The 20,697-nt window shown below is 44.3% G+C and overlaps 1 protein-coding gene across 2 annotated transcripts in view; it reads right to left on the bottom strand.

The window, feature by feature from the left end:
- The window catches only part of Coro1c (coronin 1C), an 89,412-nt gene extending 70,623 nt beyond the window's left edge, over positions 1-18,789 (bottom strand). The window contains exon 1 of one of the 2 annotated variants that reach the window (XM_008848951.3): positions 18,637-18,789. The gene's annotated coding sequence lies outside the window, so the exon portion shown is untranslated. The remainder of the gene's footprint in view (positions 1-18,636) is intronic. The other variant, XM_008848952.3, reaches the window with a different exon arrangement.
- Between the last annotated feature and the right edge of the window lie 1,908 nt (positions 18,790-20,697).

A 20,697-nucleotide genomic window follows, 5' to 3' on the forward strand; every position in this document is an offset into this window, starting at 1 on the left:
AAAAACTATACAACAAAGAAAATCACAGAAAAAAAAAAATACAGCAAAAAGTTCCCTATCAGACACACTTGCTCATACACAGCAGCTTAGCTGAAAGACATTTGTACTCTCCTGCTTATGTGGACTTGCTGAAGATGTTCTTTCTAGAGAACTTCCAGCTACTTAAAACGACTGACTGCAGGGCTGGTTGGAATGATGGCTCAGTAGTTAAGAGCACTAGCTGCTCTTGCAGAAGACCCGGGTTTGGTTCCCAGCACCCACACAGCAGCTAACAACTGTTAGGGAATCTGATGCCCTCTTCTGGCCTCCATGGTCACTGCACACTTACACACATGCAGGCAAAACATTCATACACATAAAATTTTTAAAAATTGTAACTATTAAACAACACATTTAAAAAACTATTTTTAAAAAAAGCAACTGCAAGTACAGAATAACCTTGATGTTGGTTCAACATAACAGGATACCAAGAATGGCAAGAATAACAGAGGGAAATTCACTCATTTTAGCTTTCCAAGTACCTTCATCTTCACCCAAGTAACAGACAGGTATACCCTATGTAGATGCATTATTTCAACACAATTTGGTTTTAAAATGTTTCTAGGGAAAAAGAGACAAGAAAACTGAATTCAATTCTACCATGCAGGGCCAGACCAGGCCACAAAGAAGCTTAAAAGTAGAGCTGCAAAGCTGTTGACTCCAGGCTCTTCTGGCCCAAAGAGAAAGTCAAAATGACCCCAAAACTACCAAGAACTGGGCAATCAATTTTCCTACTTTCTCATCACTAAATTCCACATCACACACCCAATTCTGCTCCTCGGAGTTAGTAAACAGCAGTCCTCAGAGCTCTTCCTCGGAGGTGCTGTGCCTCGACAGACTACAGTTCCACTTGCAAGCCTGTATAATGTTTAAATATGAAACTACAATGTGCCCACACTTCAGAAACATCAGTAAAAACAGAAAAACTAAAATATGGAAATGGCTCTGAGCATTCAACTACAGTGAGACAAATCACAGAAAGCATTAGGCATGCCTGAGGAAGTAAATCCTTACTTTTGATCTAAAAACCCTTAGGCCTAAACCACACAACTGAATTCAACAGGGAACATGAAAGGTCATACATAAAGCACTAGAAACACACACACACACACACACACACACACACACACACACACACACACCAAAAAAAGTGCAATTCCTAAAAGATAAAATATGGTGAATGTGTTCTACACTTTCTAAAGCCTTCTAAGAACCTTCACACTTTAGAATTTACTGGTTTAGGAAAGACAAGCTAGGGACTACCTAACATAAGCATGAGCCACTCCCAATTCAGAGTAGAAGGAAAAGCTTAATGACTACCCCACAGCACATCTGACAAGAACTGAAGCACGCATGGTATGAAGAGCCAAACAGCAGCACACAGCAATCCTGAAGACTACTCAGAGAAACTCAGAGACCCTTTGTGAACTAAAAGATGCCATAATGGAGACTAACTCACCTAAGGTAGACTAAATAAGAATGAGAAATAGTCTGCACAGTAACACAAGATGAGGACACAACACTAGTTCTCCAACATCAGAAATGTTTTTTTTTTTTACAAAGCTAGTATGGAAGAATGACCTGTTTAGAACCCTTCACCTCTCCCAGAATCTTTGTGACTATAACTGCCTCTCCTTCCCTGGGGCTCTAAAGGAGAACTACAGAAGCAGCCTGCATTGGAAAGACAGCTCAGGTACTCCCTGCCCCAGAGAATACAGTGGCACTGCCTTGGCTGCAGGCATCTCCCTGAAGGGCACCACAGGAGAGATGCAGGAGCTGGATTCTGCATCTCTCTGTAAAGAGTCAAATTAATCCCAAGAGTGTTCAAGCCAACTGCAGAACCTTCACAGACCTGAACAGCCTGACAATCTCACTTAAAAATTAGTCCATGAGTGTGTTTCAAAATATTCTTGCTATACTAATGACCTACTTTTCTTATCAAAAACAGGCAAAGCATTACACTCAACTGTTCAAACTTGCTAAGTGTTTTCCACTACTTAGTCCAGTAGGCTTCTCTTAGAATAAAGTTTTAATAATTCTTTGGCAATTTTATTGTTCTAGGAAATGAAATTACTGGATTCCCAGATCTGAATGATAAAGTAAAATAAAGGCATTTTTATGAAGAACCTCATAAAAATAGTCATAGATAAAACTACAGAAGTCAGAAAACAAAACAAAGTCAGGCATGGTAACACACCTTTAATCCTGGCCCTTGAAAGGCTGAGATAGGAAGCATGGGTTTTAGGCTGGCCTGGTACGTGGCATGAGACACTTGTCCCCAATTTTTTAAAAAATCACTTTCAACTGAAGAATTTCAGTCTTTTTTAAATACTGTATATCCTGTGCAAGCAGGAATTTCAGGAACACACACTCCTGAAAAAATCTTTTAAGGAACACTACAGGTGAGCATAAAAACTATGATTTGAATGACAGATACAAATTTGTCCTGACAACCCGACAAGTCACCTACCCACCTAAGTTATCCCAGTCCTCTGTGGTTGCTGGTTTCTTCAATTATAAGATGAAAAACGAGAACAAATTATTTCATTATTTCTAGGTTCTTTTTTTTTTTTTTTTTTTTTTTTTTTTTGAAACAGGGTTTCCCTGTAGCCCTGGTCTGGAACTCACTATGTAAACCAGACTGGACTGAACTCACAGAGATCTGCCTGCCTCTGCTTGTGGTGGAATTAAAGGCATGCACCACCACACCCCACTATTTCTAGGGTCTTATCACCATGCATGCAAAGCCTAAAAGGCTACAGAGAATCCTTCCAACACACTGGGACCAAGTCCACATCTCTGGAAGAAAATACACAACTCACAGGAAACAAATTAATTACTAGCATCCACAGGGATATATATATAAAACACAATCAAATTCGAATGTTGAGTAGGTTCTTAATCCCTCTTGTTCATTTACTCAACAACTCTTATTAAACTTCAGCCATGTTCCTGACACCTTGCTAAACCCTGCAGACGACTGGAGAGTGGCGCTGGCCCCTGCTCTCATGGAGCCAAGTCTACGGGTGCAGATGCGCCATCATCAGAAATTCAGCCAAATGTTAACATGCTGCTATAACAAGTGTTGGGAGGAAATACACATGGGACCAGAAACAAAAGTTAAAGAGGCCCAGTCAAAGAGCCCAGGGAAGTGGCACTTCTGTTGAAATCCAAGAATGAGCAAAGTTAACTAGGCAAGAAGAGAAGTGAACTCTAGGAGCTGAGGAACAGCAGAATCTGTTTCAAGAGCAAGCCCTATCTGAACTTAGACTACTTCAGAAAGCCCAGAGGGGCATGAGCCCAGACAGCAGCTTGGCAAAAAGAGGGGGAAAGGTCAGCAGCGCTTAGAGCCATGTCAAAGATTTTACCTTTACCTAAAAAGTCTAGGGAGCACACAAAACAACCTGTTGAAATGTCCAGTGGATGACATAATCAGTTCAGCATTTTAAAAGCTCTTCCTGAATATGGCTGGAGAATGGATGTGCAGGTGGGAACATCTGAGAGGATTCAGGAAGCATTGGGAAGCCACTGCATCTGTCCCAAAGGAATAGAGACCAAGGGATGGAGACAAGAGACTAGATGCCAATGGGACTTCAAAGTCCTTATCTAAGGAGATAAGGAGGGTGTCAACACTGAGCCTAGACTTCAAAATTTTCATTTGTTGGGTGTGTCTGTGTGAGCAGGGTGCACATACCACTGTGCATGTACACAAGCAGGAGGACAACTTGGGGAAGTAGGCTCTCCCCTTCTACCTTGTGGGTCCTGGGCATCAGGCCTAGTGGCCTGGTCTTAACCCATGCAGCCTGAGGCTGGTGGTGTTTTCCCTGAGCCCTCTGCTGCTGAAGATGACTTACCTCCCCCACCTTAGCAGCTTTCTCATCACACACACACACAAAAAAAAAATCAGATTAGTAACTGGATCTGCAGCCTTAAAATTACATTACTTTGGAGTTGCAGTATAGCTCAGAGGTAGAGCATTTGCCTAGCATGTGGGAAGCCTCAGGGTCAGCCCTCAATACCACTCCCCGCCCCCCACACACAAAATTACAGTACTTGGCCTGAAATAAAATGTATTGAAGAAAAATAAATGGAGATGACTACTTGAAAATAAAAATGACAATGTTTAACCTAACAGTCTCCCTGTTTGGGGAATTTTCAGAAGTCCTGCAGAAGCAGGAAAAGTACACACCTCACAATCCACTATGGTGAACCTTAGGAAAGATCATTCTGCCAGACTGATCTTTTATAGTAAAATCTCAAACTATTTCATTATCAGCATACCTCTGTTCTAAAGGCGGTTGGATGATCAAAATTACAATACTAGTATCCTCAATACAAAGCAAGAAGTTGTAAAAATGTAACTTAGTAGGGCAGGGGGTGGGTAGCAAATACTTCACAGTCACTCAATAACTTAATAAGAAAATACTACACACCCAATTTCATCAATAAAATGAAAATGCCTAGCACGAAGTTAAGACAAATAAAGCCCAATTTCAGAAGGAAACGTTTGATTCAAGTATTCTGAAAGTAACAATTCAATTAAAGGAAGCTTTTACCAAGCAGCCCTTAGCTGGTAAAACTCCAGCCTGACTATCCCAAACCCACTTTCCTTCTAAACTGTATCAATACTTAAAAGAATCTGGGCATCTTGGCACAGTTATAATCCCAGCAGCACTCAGGAGAGTCAGGGGTTCAAATCCATCTTCAGCTACATAGTGAACTGGAGGCTAGCCTGGGCTGCATTGAGACTGTCTTAAAATAACGAAAAGTGGGCTGGGGAGATGGCTCAGTCGTGAAGCACCTGGCAAGCAAGCAAGCAGACCAATCACTATTCTCAAAAAAACGAGGGCACAATGGCATGGGCCTCTAATCTCAGCTGAGTTGGGGAGTTGGGGGGATGATACTTGAGGGGGGATGATACTTGAGGATCCCTGGGCCTGTTGAGGATCCTGGGTCAGCTAATCTAGCCCAATCAATGAGCTCTAAATTCAATTAAAGACACTGTCTCAAAAAATAAGGTACAGAGTGAATGACACTGACATCAGCCTCTGACCTCTGGCCTCCACATGCACAAACATGTACTTGTACTTACATGCATGCACATGCACATGTACACACACACACACACACACACACACACACACACACACACACACTTGAACAGAAAATCATAGTCCTTAACTCCTTAGTAACTGCCTAACAGTAACTAAAAGAGAAATTGTCTCCATACAAATGAAAGCAGGAAACAGGGTTTTAAGTAACAGAAGAATGAACAGTTTCCTATCTCGAATACTTTTAAGCAACTGCATTTATATTCTGTAATAATCTCTAAGAATTGCCAGAAATAATGCCCATAAATATGCAAATATAATTGCAGTACAATTTATTTCTGTTGCCCTCTGCAACAGCACTAGCGCACTGTAAACTGAAGCCCACCCTTTTTCAAACTAGTGTGTCCACATATCTAAGTGATGAAGCCAATGAACAGACGAAGTGGTGCACGATCCACCCATATGAACTCAGTTCTTGTCTGCACTTCGATTCCTCTGTAGTTAGGACAGAAATCCTCACAGGCCTACTGCACAGACTCCACAAACCCTTCTAGGAGGGGATAGAGGCGACATTTGCCAGGCAGCATGCTAAAGGAAGACAAGATAGAACTCAGCATCTTCAGTGGCCACCTGAACTCTAAATCCTTACCTGGATACAAACCACCATGGCTCTTACTGTATCTATTCTGACTTTCAGAGGAATACATGATACTAGTTAGCTGGGTGAGATGGTATAGCGGCACTCCAGAGGGTGAGGTAGCCTTTATTAAAGCCCAGCCTAGGCTACTACGTAGAGAGTTGGAAGCTGGTCTGGGCTACAGGGCAAAACAAAACAAGGTAGCTGGGGAGATGGCTCAGTGGGTAAGAGCACTTGCTCTGCAAACAAGCACGAGGACCAGAGTTTAAATCTCCAGCACCCACCTACTAGCCAGGCTTGGCTACCTGTATTTACAACCCCAGCATTGTGGGGCTTGAGGTTGCCAGATTCTGAAAGCTCATTGGCCAGTCAGCCTAGCAGAAATGGTGAGCTTCCACTTTACTGAGGGATCCTGTTTCAACTCAGTAAAGCAGAGAGTAAAGGAAGAAGTCACTCAACATCCTGCTCTGGCCTCCACTAGAGGCCAAGGGCACACACACCTCCACATACAGGCATGCACACCTGAACATTCATGTATATGCATCACATACAAAACACACACAAAACAAAACCAAGCATGCTACTGCTGATTTCATGAATCTAATTCAAGAAGTCAACTAAGGAGCTGGAGAGATGGCTCAGCAGTTGGGAGCACTGGCCACTCTTGCAGAGGACCTGGGTTCAGTTCCCAGCACCCACATGGCAGTTAACAACCATCGATAACTTTGGTTCCAGGGAGTTCAAAGCCCTCCTCTAACTTCTGCAAGCATTGCACACATGGGTACACTTACATACATGCAGGGAAAAACACTTATATATATATAATAAATTTCTTTAAGTCAACTAAGTAAATTTGAAATAAAAAACCAAAATGTGGGCCAGCAAGATGGCTTAATGAGTAAAGGTGCTTGCTGCCAAGCCAAATGACCTGAGTCCATCCCAGGGACTAACACGGTGGAAGGAGAAAACCAGTTCCAACAGGTTGTTCTCTGACCTCCACACATGCTCTATGGCACATATGCATACAAGTACACACACAGTAAATAGATAGATAGATAGATTGATAGATAGATAGATGATAGATAGATAGATAGATAGGATAAATGAATGTAACTTTTAAAAAAATTTTAAAGAAAAATAGGAACAAAGATGCTTCTACCCACAAATGTATCATGAAAAACTGAAATTCAATTATTCAACTAACATTACTGAGTGTCAAATGTGTGCCAGCCAGGTAGAGTGCTGGGAAATGAAGGCACACAGCGCTACTGATGTTCACATTCACAAGCTGTAAAATAACCCACGCTTCACTTGCTGTTTAATTTCTACTAATTTAATCAAAAGGTAATCAGTACTGGCAGAGATGTCACTAACGAGCACCCACAAATTAACATTTCTATCTACCTTTGTGACTCTGAATCAAACTATATTTCTTGCTTTTGCTTTTGAAATAGGGTCATTCTATAGCCAGGTTAACACTGAAATCACAGCTATCCTCTTGTGTCTGCTTCCCGAGTGTCAGAATTACGGGCATGAGTCACCACCACTCCTGGCTTATACTCATATTTCATTCAAACACACTGAATAAAAGCATAGCCTAGTGTCACAACTTTCCCCAGTCTGGACAAACTCACCTATCTCGCACTGTTCCTCTCCAATCACACCTTTCTTAGCTGATCCAACACCATTTATACACACTCTCAGGCAGTGCCTTGCTCACGGTGTCCAACTCTGACTTCCCAACACCTGTCCCCTGAATTCCCACAGAGCTCACCGTGCATACCAAAGAACAAGCTTAGAGTCTACAGGAAGCAGGTCACATTTTAAAAGTAAAACAAAAACATTAAGCTTACCATAACAAACTTTGCAAATAAGAAACCATTTAATCGCACCAAAAATAAGATAAAATAAACTCCCCAGCCCTCACTACACTTGGCATAGTGAGATCTGTGGATGAAAAGGAGTTCTTGGAAAGTAGGTAGTGCAAAGCCTCCATGGAGGAAGCACCAAAAAGAAGAGGTTGTTTCTCACTGACAAAAGTGACTCTACTAAGAATTTACACAGGAACAGAAATCGGGCCAAGAGCAGGGCCCACCTCTGGCCAGTAGCAGCTTTCAATCAGTACCCTGTCCTCATCCTCTTCCCAAAGGTCACAGGAACCAACTCACTCTGCCTCTCCAACCATCATTTCCAAATGAAAAGAGAAATGGGAGGGGGGCTATTTTGAAAAAAACTGTATCAGATATACTATGCTTTCTTAGAAATAACCAAAACTTGGGGGCTGGAGAGAGGACTCAGCAGTTAAGAACACTTGCTGCTCTTCCAGAGGACCCAGGCTCAATTAGCAACACCCACATAGCAGCAAACAACTGTCTTGTAACTCCAGGGAATCTGCCACCCTCTTCTGGCCTCCGTGTGGGCACTGCATGACACAGATGCACTTACTTACATACATGCAGGCAAAACACTCATACACCTAAAAAGTAAAAATGGTAAATAAAATATACTTTTTTAATCTGGATATGGTGGCGCACGCCTTTAATCCCAGCACTCAGGAGGCAGGGGCAGGTAGAGCTCTGTGAGTTCAAGTCCAGCCTGGTCTACATACTGAGTTCCAGTACAGCTGGGGCTACAGGGAGACCCTGTCTCAAAAAGACCACAAAAAAAAAAAAAAAAAAAAAAAAAAAACAGGCAGGCTTCTTTCACTCCAAGGCACACCTTGCTCATTCTGCTGACCCCACATTTCAAGAAGCTTTCCGTGTGAAACTTTGTTATACTGATGCAAAAATTTCAGAGATAATTTGTTAATCAGTAAGGACACTCCTTTTAAAAACTATTAACATGGGGCTGGGGATATAGCTCAGTTGGTAGCTATGAACCCCAGCACCACATGAATACCTATAATCTCAGCACTCAGGGAACAGGCAGGATGATCAGAAATTTAAGGTCATCCTCAGCTACAGAGAGCATTGTAGAGCAGCCTGGGAACATGGTACCTCTAGAAATGTTGAATGAAAACAATATACAGAATAAGTGGTTCATCTTGCGGTAACTATGATGGCTGCAAACACATTAGAGGAAATTAATCTGAGCCAATTGCTTGGCTCATACTATTGAGAGGTCAGCTAGACCAGGAGTAGCACTTGAAGGCCAGAGTAGATGTGGAGGGCTGCTCTGCTGAGGCCTCTGGGTCCTTCGAGAGAACTTAGGATAGAGTATGGCTCCTACTTCTCTTCCACATGACTCAGTTCCCAAGACCCAGAATTCCACTATCACCATTAACAATTTAACCAAACTGTGCCATGAGTTAAACAGATTCTTTCCATCTAGGCTGGCAACTTATGCATGGCTTATAATGCTGAATCTATATTTTAAAATGCCATGCCATCTGAAGGGGGGGGGCACACCTTTAATCCCAGCACTTGGGAGGCAGGCAGATCTCTGTAAGTTCAAGGCCAGTCTGGTCTATATAGTGAGTTCCAAGCCAGCTGGGGCTACAGAGAGACCCCGTCTCAAAAAGACAAAAAAAAAAAAGCCGTCTGAGTTCCAAATAACTGAGTTAAAACTGAGTTAAAAGTCTCTGGACTGCAATCTCATCCTGAGCTGCAACAGAATGTCAACACTGCCTCCCAAGACAGGAAGTACATCTGGGCTCAGTCCTTCACTTCAAAAGAGCCCCACAAGGTCACAAGTCTCCTTTGTGGGTACCAAACACCACTGCTTTCCCCAGACAATGCAGCTCAGCCCAGTGCATTCAGGACATCCCTACACTGCACAGAACCAAACTGGCAGCCTTAAGAAGAAGAAAAAAAACACAAAAGTCTTCCAACTTTCCAACATACCTTTCCCAGTAGCACTATAAAGAAGTAGTGGCCAACATAAGAGAGCATAAAGACCAGTTAATCTAGTTGTGAAATAAGACAACGGGCTGGCAAGATGGCTCAGTGGGTCAAGTGCTTGCCATGCAAGCCTGACAACCTGAATTTGATCCCTGGGAATCATGAAAGTGGAAGGAAAGAACTGACTCCACAAAACTGTCCTCTGACCTCCTCATGCACAGTGGCAGGTGCACACACACATACACAGTAAATAAAAAGAATTTAAAAATAAAATTAAATGGACAACACATCTTACTAAGTATCACCCAAAGAGATGTGGCCTGCCTTTGCTGGCTCTAGTCTCTCCCCTGCTTGCCGAAAAACAAAACAAAACAAAACAAAAAAACAAGATGACAGTGTTAAGCTAAAAACACTACTAACCACAAAAGGAATTCATCATCTAGCTTGAAAAGTGACTGCTCTCCCCATAAATCCTCTGCTTAACGGACACAACAGCTCAAACTCACGAGTGTTTCTCAGTCACCACTTGGGCAGCATGTGAGCATTTATATGAGTAAATCAGTCTCAATTCTTTAAGTTCCTAAGAATGAAAGGAATTAGAATCTTTAACTGGAAAAGAATGCCTGAGCATTATAAAAAGGAATTTAAGTCTCTTTCATGTGAAGTAAGCAAATAATGGTGATTAAACATTTGTCAGAAGGAGGGGATGCTTGTGAATTTTGTCAAGTACCCACACAATGCCCAGAGTGGAAAATACACCCCAAAGCCTTCACTCTTTCAACATGTCTTTCCCATGTGTGTCTACTACCCACTCTGGGAAACAGCTATGGCTTTGTTCACTCAGAATGAAGATCTTAGCAGCTGTTAGCACCTGGGGACTCAGTTCCACAAGGTGGCAAGCCAGGCTCTCACACCATACCATGTGACCAGATTGGCAGGCTGTCTTGGCTCCCCAGGGGCGGGATGACCACAGTGTGAAGCAATGATCCATTTCCACTAACCAAGTGAGCTTCACTCTGCCTGCTGGAAGGCCTGTGGCTCCAGTACAAGACTTGTACTGCTCCTATCCAAACTTAACACTTCCACATGCAGATGGTCTAGTGCCAATTTTTCTGGCAAGACAAAAAAGTCACCTTTGCAATATTACTCAATCTCAATCTTAAAACATTAAACGATATTATTACCACTGCTTACCATATTGGGAAAAAATTTTTAATTATTAATGCTATCTTCAATCCCCAGTACCATATGTAAATAAACAAGACACTGTCAAGGAACTATACACTGAAAGTAGGAAATCAGCCAGATGTGGTGGGTGACACATGCCTATAATCCTAGCACTTGAGGTTGAGAGCGGGTAACCTCTAGTCGAAGACTATCCTGGGCTACAGAACAAGTTTCAGGTGAGCCTGGTCAACATAGCAAGACCCTGACACAAACAAATAGCAAACAAACTAGGAAATGAAGTCTATCACAGCTTATCCAAAAAACTGGCCATATTTCCAAGTTTCCCAAGTTTGCAACTAGATTCCTGAAAACACAGACCAGCCTCCAGTGTTTAGCTCAGGCACAACCAGAATGTGTGAGAAGATGAACACGTGGCAATGGACTGAAGAGAGAAACCCTGTACCTTGTCTCAGTTTCCACCTGGCACAAGACCATGGTGGAAGTTAGGAGAATGGAACTGTTAAACTGGGTCAGAGACTAAAAATGGTAAGCCATGACCAGGTCACATTATAAAAAAGAAACAAAAACATTTGCTAAGGTAAGGAACCATACTAGATTATGCATACACTTACCAACTAGATAGAAAAATGCATTCAAACTACATACAGAATTCAGGAGACAGCTGATTCCTGGCAAGTGGTTCTCGGGCTCCCATGACCACAGACTTTCATCTGAAAGGCACTTTCACAGCAGCTCACTGCTTCCAGCTCTGGCTATGAGTCAGAGTCACTATGGAGCTCTAAGCAGGGCTGTGTTCGTAAAAGTCTACAGCTGAGCCTTCCAGGCAATCAAAATGAGGACTGAACCTGAGGCTACCTCTCAAATTCCCCTAAAATGATTTATGTTTTAAAAGGTGGTTTGAGGGGCTGGAGAGATGTCTCACCGGTTAAGAGCACTGGTGTTTCTTGCAGAGGACCCAGGTTCAATTCCTAGCACCCACATGACAGCTAACACCATCTGTAACTCCAGTTCCAGGGTATCCCAACACCCTCTTCTGACCTCCGAGGGCACTGTACAACATGGGCACACCTACCTACATGCAGTAGACTCATACACATAAAAATAAATAAAATATTTTTAAAAGATGGTTTGATACTGCTATAACATAACTTATCATTCAGTTTCCTAAAGTAGATAATTACATGCATTATTTTGCAGCAAACAGGAGGAATTGCTTTTTCCCCCAGGATTAAACCTTAGGCTGCACACATGCTAGTCAAGCACAGTACCATCAAGCATGCTAGTCAAGCACAGGCTCAGCCTTCAGGAAGTATTGTAAGATTCAAGGCTAGGGGGGTTGGGGATTTAGATCAGTGGTAGAGCATTTGCCTAGCAAGCTCAAGGTCCTGGGTTCAGTCCTCAGCTCTGAGAGGAAAAAGATTCAAAGCTGGGCATGGTGGCATATGCCTGTAATCCTAGCACTTGGGAGGCAGAGACAGAAGGAACCAAAGTTCCAGGCCAACCTCAGCTACATAGCAAGCAAGACCTGTTGAGAGAGAGAGAAGGAATGTGAGAATCTCAGCACTTTGGATGCAGAGGCAAAAGGATCAAGAGTTCAAGGCCTGCTGGGCTACATGGTAAGACCCTGTCTCAGAAAGAGGGAAGGGGGAGATTCAAACGACAGCCAAATGTAACATCCCAGAGTGCTACACCTATCACAACGCTGCCAGTCACATGATGACCAGGTGAGTATCTCAGAGTGCCTCCCTCCAACTCTGAAAAGACCAATCTTATACCGATAACTAAATCCTTGAACTTAAAACAGGCAGATGGACAGGCAAGTAAATCCAATGAACACAAGCGCAGGCCTGAATATGGAACATTCGTTCGAATGGGCATTTTCAATTCAGACAGATGCAAAACACTCTCAGGTTCACCTTCCCCTCCTAACATTAAACATGTCTTCCTCTCCAATGATTTAACTTTAACTCAATATCTAAAATGCTCAGGGGAGCTAGAGAAGGTTCAAAGGTTAATGGTATGTACTGCAATTCCAGACGACCAGAGTTTGGTTCCCTATCAGGCAACTCACAACCACCTGTAACTCCAGCTCCAGGGGATCTGATGCCTCGGACCTCCAAAGACACCTGTACTCACGTACACATGCTCACACACAGACACACACACACACACATACAAAAAGAAAAACAAACAAACAAATAAAATGCTCAGGTGGGAGTCAGAAGCCATTCCTTAACAGCTTAGTGCCAGAAGTGATTCTCCACAGTTTTACTCACTGACTACCAAACATTTCACAGTGAGGGAAAGCAGTCAGTGTCTACTTTGTGCTATGCTCTGTACGTGTGTTTCCTCTTATGTGGACAATAGCCCTGTGAGGTTTGATGTTCAATACTACAGAGGAGGAAACTGATGCTCAGGGAGGTGGGAAAAGTGGCCAAGTCACACCTCCTAAGTAGTGGAGCCAGGAATGGAGCCCTCAGTAGCCTGGCTTCAAAGGCCTACACTGCCAGGATAGCCACAGGCAAGGAAACCTAAGGCAAGGAAATGGGAAACTTTTTTCTTCTTTACTACCTTGTCACTGTAATGAATGTAAAAGAAAATGTAGCCCCAACCAGCCAACTGGTATATCCTTTTTCAAAACAATAGTAAGTAAAATACTTTAAAGTATTAAAAATGAGCATAACTAAAGAATATTTACTACAATCAGAACCTCCAAGAGAAGTCAGAGAGCATAAATAACAAATGAAAAGAATGCATCACTTTAAGATTCTATTTATACCCATGCCCATGGGTGCACACAGTCAGGTTTCATCAGGGACGGCCTGAACCCATTTGGTGTGGTACCAAACCATATGCCCTATTAAAAAAAAGTTGTGTGCCAATCATTACTGTTCACCAGAGGGAAAAAAGCTAGACAAGTATGCTCTGCCCTCAGGAAAATATCTTAAGCATTCAGTTTTACATCTAAGCACTTTCAGAGTAAGAGGCTGACTTACACACGAGAAGGAAGAAGGGAATCACCCATCCTTGGTGTTCCTTAATAACATAATAAAGATGTTAGTGATCAAAAAACTGTTTTCAGACTCATCCCAGTTAACTTCAGTAAATTATCACCCAGTAAATCCTCAAGAGGCACTGGTGACTAAGCTATGAACAGCAGAATCTCAGTCTGCCTTCCATGGGGCCCTCTCTTGCATGCTGCCTTCTTCCCTCGGAAGACAGCTGTCAAATTCAGGTCCAGTCCTTGTAGCAGACAGCAGTGATAGATTATGATGTATGTGCCAAGGCAGGAACAATGCTGCAGTGTGAAAGGGTTTTCAAGGAGTAAAAGCTCATGACACGAATCCCAAGGGACAAGAAGGACTGAGAAAGTCAGCGGAGTTGGAGAAGACTCAGGTAGGACAACAGGGCAAGAAAAAGCAGCTACCACCAGAAACTACTTCAACAATCACATAAGAAGTCTGGGGCTGGCAAGATAGTTCAGTGGTTGCAGATACTTGCCACACAAGTCTGCCAACCTGAGCTGAAGGCCCAGAACCCATGTAGAAGCTGTCTTTTGACCTCACATGTGTGTTGTGACACGAATGCTCACATATGGAAATATCACACACACACAATAATAATAATAATAATAATAAATCAAATAACATTTTTTTTTAAAACTCTTGAACTTTATTCCATGGAGAAGGGATGGTGGAGTGGGCATTACAAGATTTGAACAGGCAAGTGACATGGTCCCTAGTTAACTCTTTCTGATCTACAGCTCATCTCAAAGTGAACTATTCAAACTATTCCCTAACCCTCTCACATTTGGCTTTTAACTTATATAACTAAAAGACGAGAGCCTAGCATGGTGGTTTATGCACTTAGGAGGAAGAAGTAGGAAGACTGATGTGAGTTTGAGGCCAGCCTGGGCTACAGAGTGAGGCTCTGCTTAAAAAAAAAAAACAGAGGCTGGAGAGATGGCTCAGCAGTTAAGAGCACTGATTGCTCTTCCACAGGACATGGGTTCAATTTCCAGCACCCACATGGTGGCTAACAATCATCTGTAACTTCAGTCTTAGGGATCCAATGCCCTCTTTTGACCTCCAAGGGCACTGTACAACACTGATGCACTTATATACATGCAGTCAATACATTCATACACATAAGATAAAAAGAGTGGGCTGGAAGGATAGTTCAGCTGTTAAAAGCTAAGGCTAACAACCAAAACATAAAATAAAAATAGTAAAATATTTTTTGAAATCCAGATAGGCAGGCAGACAGATGAGGATGTGATTTAAGGTCTAAGTAAGACATTTCTAAAGTTTAAGACTATTACTTAAACTGCACAGCATTAAAATTTAAATTTTTGTGCTCTAATGGATACAATCAAGAAAAATCAAAGTAACTCACAAATGGGAAAAATTATAAATCATAACTAAGGGGTTCTTAAATAGCATTTAAAAGTAAAACACAATACAGTCTATTTGGGGGGGAGGTGGCTCTTTTTGAAGCAGGGTCTCTCTGTAGCCCCAGCTGTCCTGGAACTCACTAAGTAGACCAGGCTAGCCTTGAACTCACAGAGATCCACCTGCCTCTGCCTCCAGAGTGCTGGGATTACAGGCGTGTGCCACCACACCCGGCCTACAATCTATTTCTTAAAATAAGCAAAGCATTTAATAGATAATTTCTCTAAAGAAGGCATGCAACAAAACATGAAACAATGCTTGATATCGCCAGCCACTAGGAAAACGTAAATGAAACTCACAAAATACACTATACACTCACTAGGAGAGGACAGAATCAAAAAGTCAGCGAATCTAACAAGGGTTGGTGAAAAACAAAGAAACTGAAACCATCACACACTGTGGGTGAAAATATAAAATTGTGCAGCCTCTTTGGAAAACAGTCTAGCAGATCCTCCAAACAGTTAAATATAAGCTTACTAGATGCCCCAGCAATTTCATTCCCAGGTCAATATTCAAGAGAAATGAAACCATATGTTCATACACAAACTTGTACTTGATCACAAAAGATTTACTTGTATTACGCAAAAGATAAACACCCAAATGCCCATCAACCAATAAATGGATTTTAGAAATATGGTATATCCATACAATGAAATATAATTCAACCATAAAGAAAAATGGTGTACTATATATACGACAGCATACATTATTCTTAAAATATGCTAAATAAAAGAAGCTAGATATGGGGCTGGAGAGATGGCTCAGCAGTTAAGAGCACTGGCTGCTCTTGCAGAGGACCTGGGTTTGATTCCCAGCACCCATGGCAGCTAACAACTGTTCCTAACTCCAGTTTCAGGGGATCCAACGCCCTCTTCTGACCTCTGCAGGCATTGCAAGACACAGGTGCACTTACACATGTGCAGGCAATACACTCACACAGGTAAAATAAAAATAATAAATAAAATTTTTTTTAAAAAAGAAGCTAGATAGAAAAGATCACATATTGAACAATTTTATTTACATGTTTAACATAGGCAAATCCATACAGGGGTAGACTAGTGGTTGCTAGGACTGGGGAGGGAGAATGTGATACAAAACTGCTAATGACTATAGGGTTTCTTCCTTGGAAGGATGAAAATGTTCTAAAATTAACTGTGGTGGTCAATGGCTGTGCAACTCTGTGAATATACTAAAACCCAGTGAATTTTATGCCTTAAATGAGTCATACTGCATGATCTGTGAATTATATCTCAATAGAGCTGCTATAAAACAAAGCTCCATAATGCACTGTCAAAGCTCTAGGTAGGCACTAAGGAAGAAGTACACAACTTTAAGACCCTGAACTAGGGCAACCAAAACCCAGAGAGATTCCATCACTTAACATTCTAGGTACTAGGTCATATTGAAATATTCATGAAGAATTCCATGTTTTAATATAGAGAAGGCATCTTTAGTTTAAAAAGACACACTGGCCAGAAATGTTTTGGTAACTCAGAGACAGGCTGACACAGGGAAGTCATCAAATGAAGATGGGGCCCAAGAGCTTTTCTCACAAGTCTGTACCCTGAATACGAAAGGAGTGCTCAGATTTAGTACTGCTCTGCCCAAAAGAGGTCAAATAGTTCAATTAGTATGTTTCTACAACACCAGTGTATGACATATCAAAATATTAAATAAATATTCTGCCTCCATAAAGAATTGAATCTTCCACATTCTCATGGATAGAGCTAAGGACTAATAACGTATCACTTAACACTGCACTTATATAAGCATTAGAGTGACTCTCCACACAGTTGTGAGTGGATCCCAGAAGTGACAGAAGTATTAACTTTTTTTTTTTGGTCTTTTTGAGACAGGGTCTCCCTGTAGCCCCAGCTGTCCTAGAACTCACTATGTAGACCAGGCTGGCCTTGAACTGACAGAGATCCACCTGCCTCCCAAGTGCTGGAATTATGTATGTGACCTCCCAGATCCAGTGTTGACAGTCAGGCTTTCTATCCAAAAGTAAGTATGAAATACACCTCCAAACCAAACGTCCACGGCATGCCCCCACCCCCAAATTTCCTAAGTTAGTCTTCTGACATGTGCAGAACCAAGTCCAAAATAGGGTTTCGCCATCTCCAGCTTCAAGGGGACTGTACAAGGGAATTACTATAAAGCAGCCCACCTATCTGCCTTCACAACTGAGCAGACATTAGACATTAGGAAGCAACTGCTTGTACTTAATCATGTTTTGGCTTATTCTACCAGGCCTGGGTGTCAGAGTTCTGCCAGACGAGGACAATGTCTTGCATTTTTATAGAATGACTAAGAGCCCGGTAAATACTGTGTTAGAATATAACCCCAGGTAGGAAAGCTGTGGTAAGAGGGTACAATATTGTGGGATAACTATTTCCGAAGCAAATATATGTGCCACTGCATATAAACATGCATTGTAGTCTATTCTTTTTTGAATGCCTTATAAGAAAAGCTTAGCATCTTGCTATCCTGGAAAAGATGAACAACTTGAAATTTGCTTCTCGCCCTGAAACCCACGTTTGCAACGTGTAAAGCAAGCTCTTCAGACACCACAAAACAAGGGCAGCCTACATTAAGCCAAATATAGGATGTGATTCTAAACCACGATGTAGTAAAGCCTACATTTCCTTTTCCAGCAAGTAAAACCCTTTGAACACTCCCAAAAAAGGCCGGCAGGGCTGGCACCTCCCTCCAAGAGGAAGCCCCTTTCTTCTCGACTATCCGCCGCAGCCGGCTGCTTCCCCCATCACATTCAGATAATTGGAGATCTGGAGAGCGTGCGCCGATGGGGGGCGGGGGGGAACAGGCGGGAGAGCTGCTTTCCCACCCTAACATCTGATGTCATCCTGGCTATCTCCGCGCAGTGGAGCCCCACCTGCACCGCGCTCCTTTTTCCTGCGTCCCTTGCCAGCTTCCCGGGTACCGGGGAAGCACACCTCGGCATCACCCACGTCCCGCGCCCCCGATCCCCCCGACCCCTGCAGGGTTCCTCCTCTTCCAGCCACATTACTCCAAGCTTCATCCCCGCCCCGCTCTGCCTGCCCTCCAACCCAGATCGTCAGGATCTAGAAGGGACGTGCACCCCAAGTCAGACGGACCCCAGCCGGGCAGCAGCGCTCGCGGTCCACACGCCGGGCCCAGCAAGTCCCGACCCCACGTGAGGCGTGCGGCCCGGCCCCGGCTCCGCACCCCGCCCCAGGCCGCGCCTGAACCCCCAGCCCGCCTCAGCCCCGGCCCGCCTCGCGGCCCCCAGGCCCCATTTCGGTCCCTGGCTCCCCGCACATCGCAATCCTCCTGCCGCAGCGCCCAGGCACCGCGCGCGTCCCGCAGCCCACCCCCTCTCCTGTCAGCCGGCGCCGGCACACGCGGAACCCGCAGGTCCGGAACCTCCCCACCGACCGCGCGCCGCTCACCAGGGTCCAGGTGCCTGAGGCGCCGCTGCCGCCGCCGCCGCCGCCGCCGAAGTCCCAGCTGCAAAGCCGGGCGAAGCTTCCAACCGCTGCTGCCTCCCGCCTGGCACTGACCGCCGCGCGGGGGAGGGGCGCGGGCCGCCGCCACCGCCCAGGCTGCCTCGCGCAGGCCCCGCCCCCTGAGCCGCGCCGCGCCCAACCAGCGCAGCCGAGCCGCGTAGGGCCACGCCCACTTCCGGGAGGGGGCTGCGGGCTTCCCACCGCGCGTTCCAGGCACTGCTCCCTAGAGCGCCCTCTGTGGTGTTGCGGAGCGCTGCAGGGAGACGCAGAGGAAGGCGGTGCCCGAGCCCACGCCCGGTTCTACAGACACTTGAATGGCCGTGTGGCCACGCCCACATGAGCCTCTGAGCCACGCCCAGTGCTCCTTGGAACCTGAGCGGGGGTTCTTAGAGCTCCTCCCCCTGACCTTCTTCCTTCTGCATGACCACGTTTCTCCAGAGCCTCCTAATGGAACTTCAACTCGTCTGCGCCTCGCTTAATGCCCCTCCAAGACATGAGCCAGCCCCGCAGCTCCCTAAAACCTTGCTCCCCTCCCAGTTCTTTAGATCTAGCTCGTCAGTGCCACAAATCCCCGCTCGGATTTCCAGAAGTCCCGCCCAGGAACCCATAATAATTCTATTTGCCGCATCATGGGCCCCGCCCACTGCAGGCTCAGGTCACCTGCAAGCCCCGCCCCGAATTCTAGAATCCCCTCCTCTGGTTTCCTAAGCCCTCTCTGTCTGGCTCTCATAGCTAGCTCTCATCGCAGACACGGGGGACTCTAGCCCTCCTCCTACTGTCCCTAACCACATTCCCAGTACAGGTTGGCCCCTCGGTCTGGGCCATTCCCGTGTAGCCCCACACCCTACCAAAGAGAGCCCGTAATGGACTCAGGTGAGGAAGTGAAGATTCCGAGCTTCCTCCCTTCTCTTCCCTGGCCAAAGCCCCTCAAAAAGACCAGGTACCGGAAGTCCAGTCCTAGCTCGGCCGCTATCAAGGTGACCTAGGGGCAGTTCTCCCATTTCTTTAGCTCTCAATTTCTTTTTCAAAAAATTAATTTATTTTTATTTTATGTGTATGTTTGGTGTGCGTGTATGTAAATGCACCACATGAGTGCAATGCCCTCAGATGCCAAAGGAGTGTCAGATCTTATGGAACTGGAGTTACAGATGGTTGTTAGCTGCCATGTGGGTTCTGGGAACCAAACATGGGACTGTACAAGAGAAGCCAGTGTTCTTAACTGCTGAGCCATCTCTCCAGCCCTGGGTCTCAATTTATTAATCTTGAGTGTGAGGTTATCCCGTTATCAGCCCAGATCCTCTCAGCCCCATGTGCCCAGCCTGGCCCAGGCCCCCTCTAAAGCTCGATGTATATATTTTAAGATTTATGTATTTATTTAATGTGTGTGTGTGTGTGTATTATGTACACCATGTGGGTGCAGTGCCTGGGTAGGTCAGAAGGAGGTGACTGATAATGAGCTACCTCATGTGGGTGCTGGGAACTGAACCCAGCTGCTCTTAACTGCTGAGCCATCTCTCCAGTCCCAATGTTTGATTTATCTGTGCAATGGGGTTAATAACAGTCCGTCTCCAAGGTGTTCCATGGCTCATGTTGGTCATGCACTTAGAGCCTGGCTTGTGACAAACAGATGGCACAGGTTGCTGCCACTGATGTGATTCAACAGTATGGAAGGATGGGTTTTGTTTTGCCTTAAGCAGTTGTTGCTAGCAGGAAGGACTCAGCAACTCACACTCAGCCAGAATTGCCACTCTCATCACTTAATTAGGATAAGGTGGTAAAGTGCCAGTTGCAGTTACTGGCATATGGTAATGAGGATAAAGCAGTCGCCCTTGTGATCCTTATATTTAATTAAACAAGGGCATGGGTTGCAAGTCTGAGGGAGCTGGGGAAATGAAGATGGCAAAGGTGCTTTAAAATGAAACTGACAACCTGGGTAAACTGGCTGAGCCTTTGGAAATGGATATCTTTTACCCATTTGCATGCAGCAGGCACTGAGTACCTGAC

This window comes from Nannospalax galili, unplaced genomic scaffold (genome assembly GCF_000622305.1).
Source record: "Nannospalax galili isolate Female #2095 unplaced genomic scaffold, S.galili_v1.0 scaffold103, whole genome shotgun sequence".
NCBI classification, from domain to species: domain Eukaryota; kingdom Metazoa; phylum Chordata; class Mammalia; order Rodentia; family Spalacidae; genus Nannospalax; species Nannospalax galili.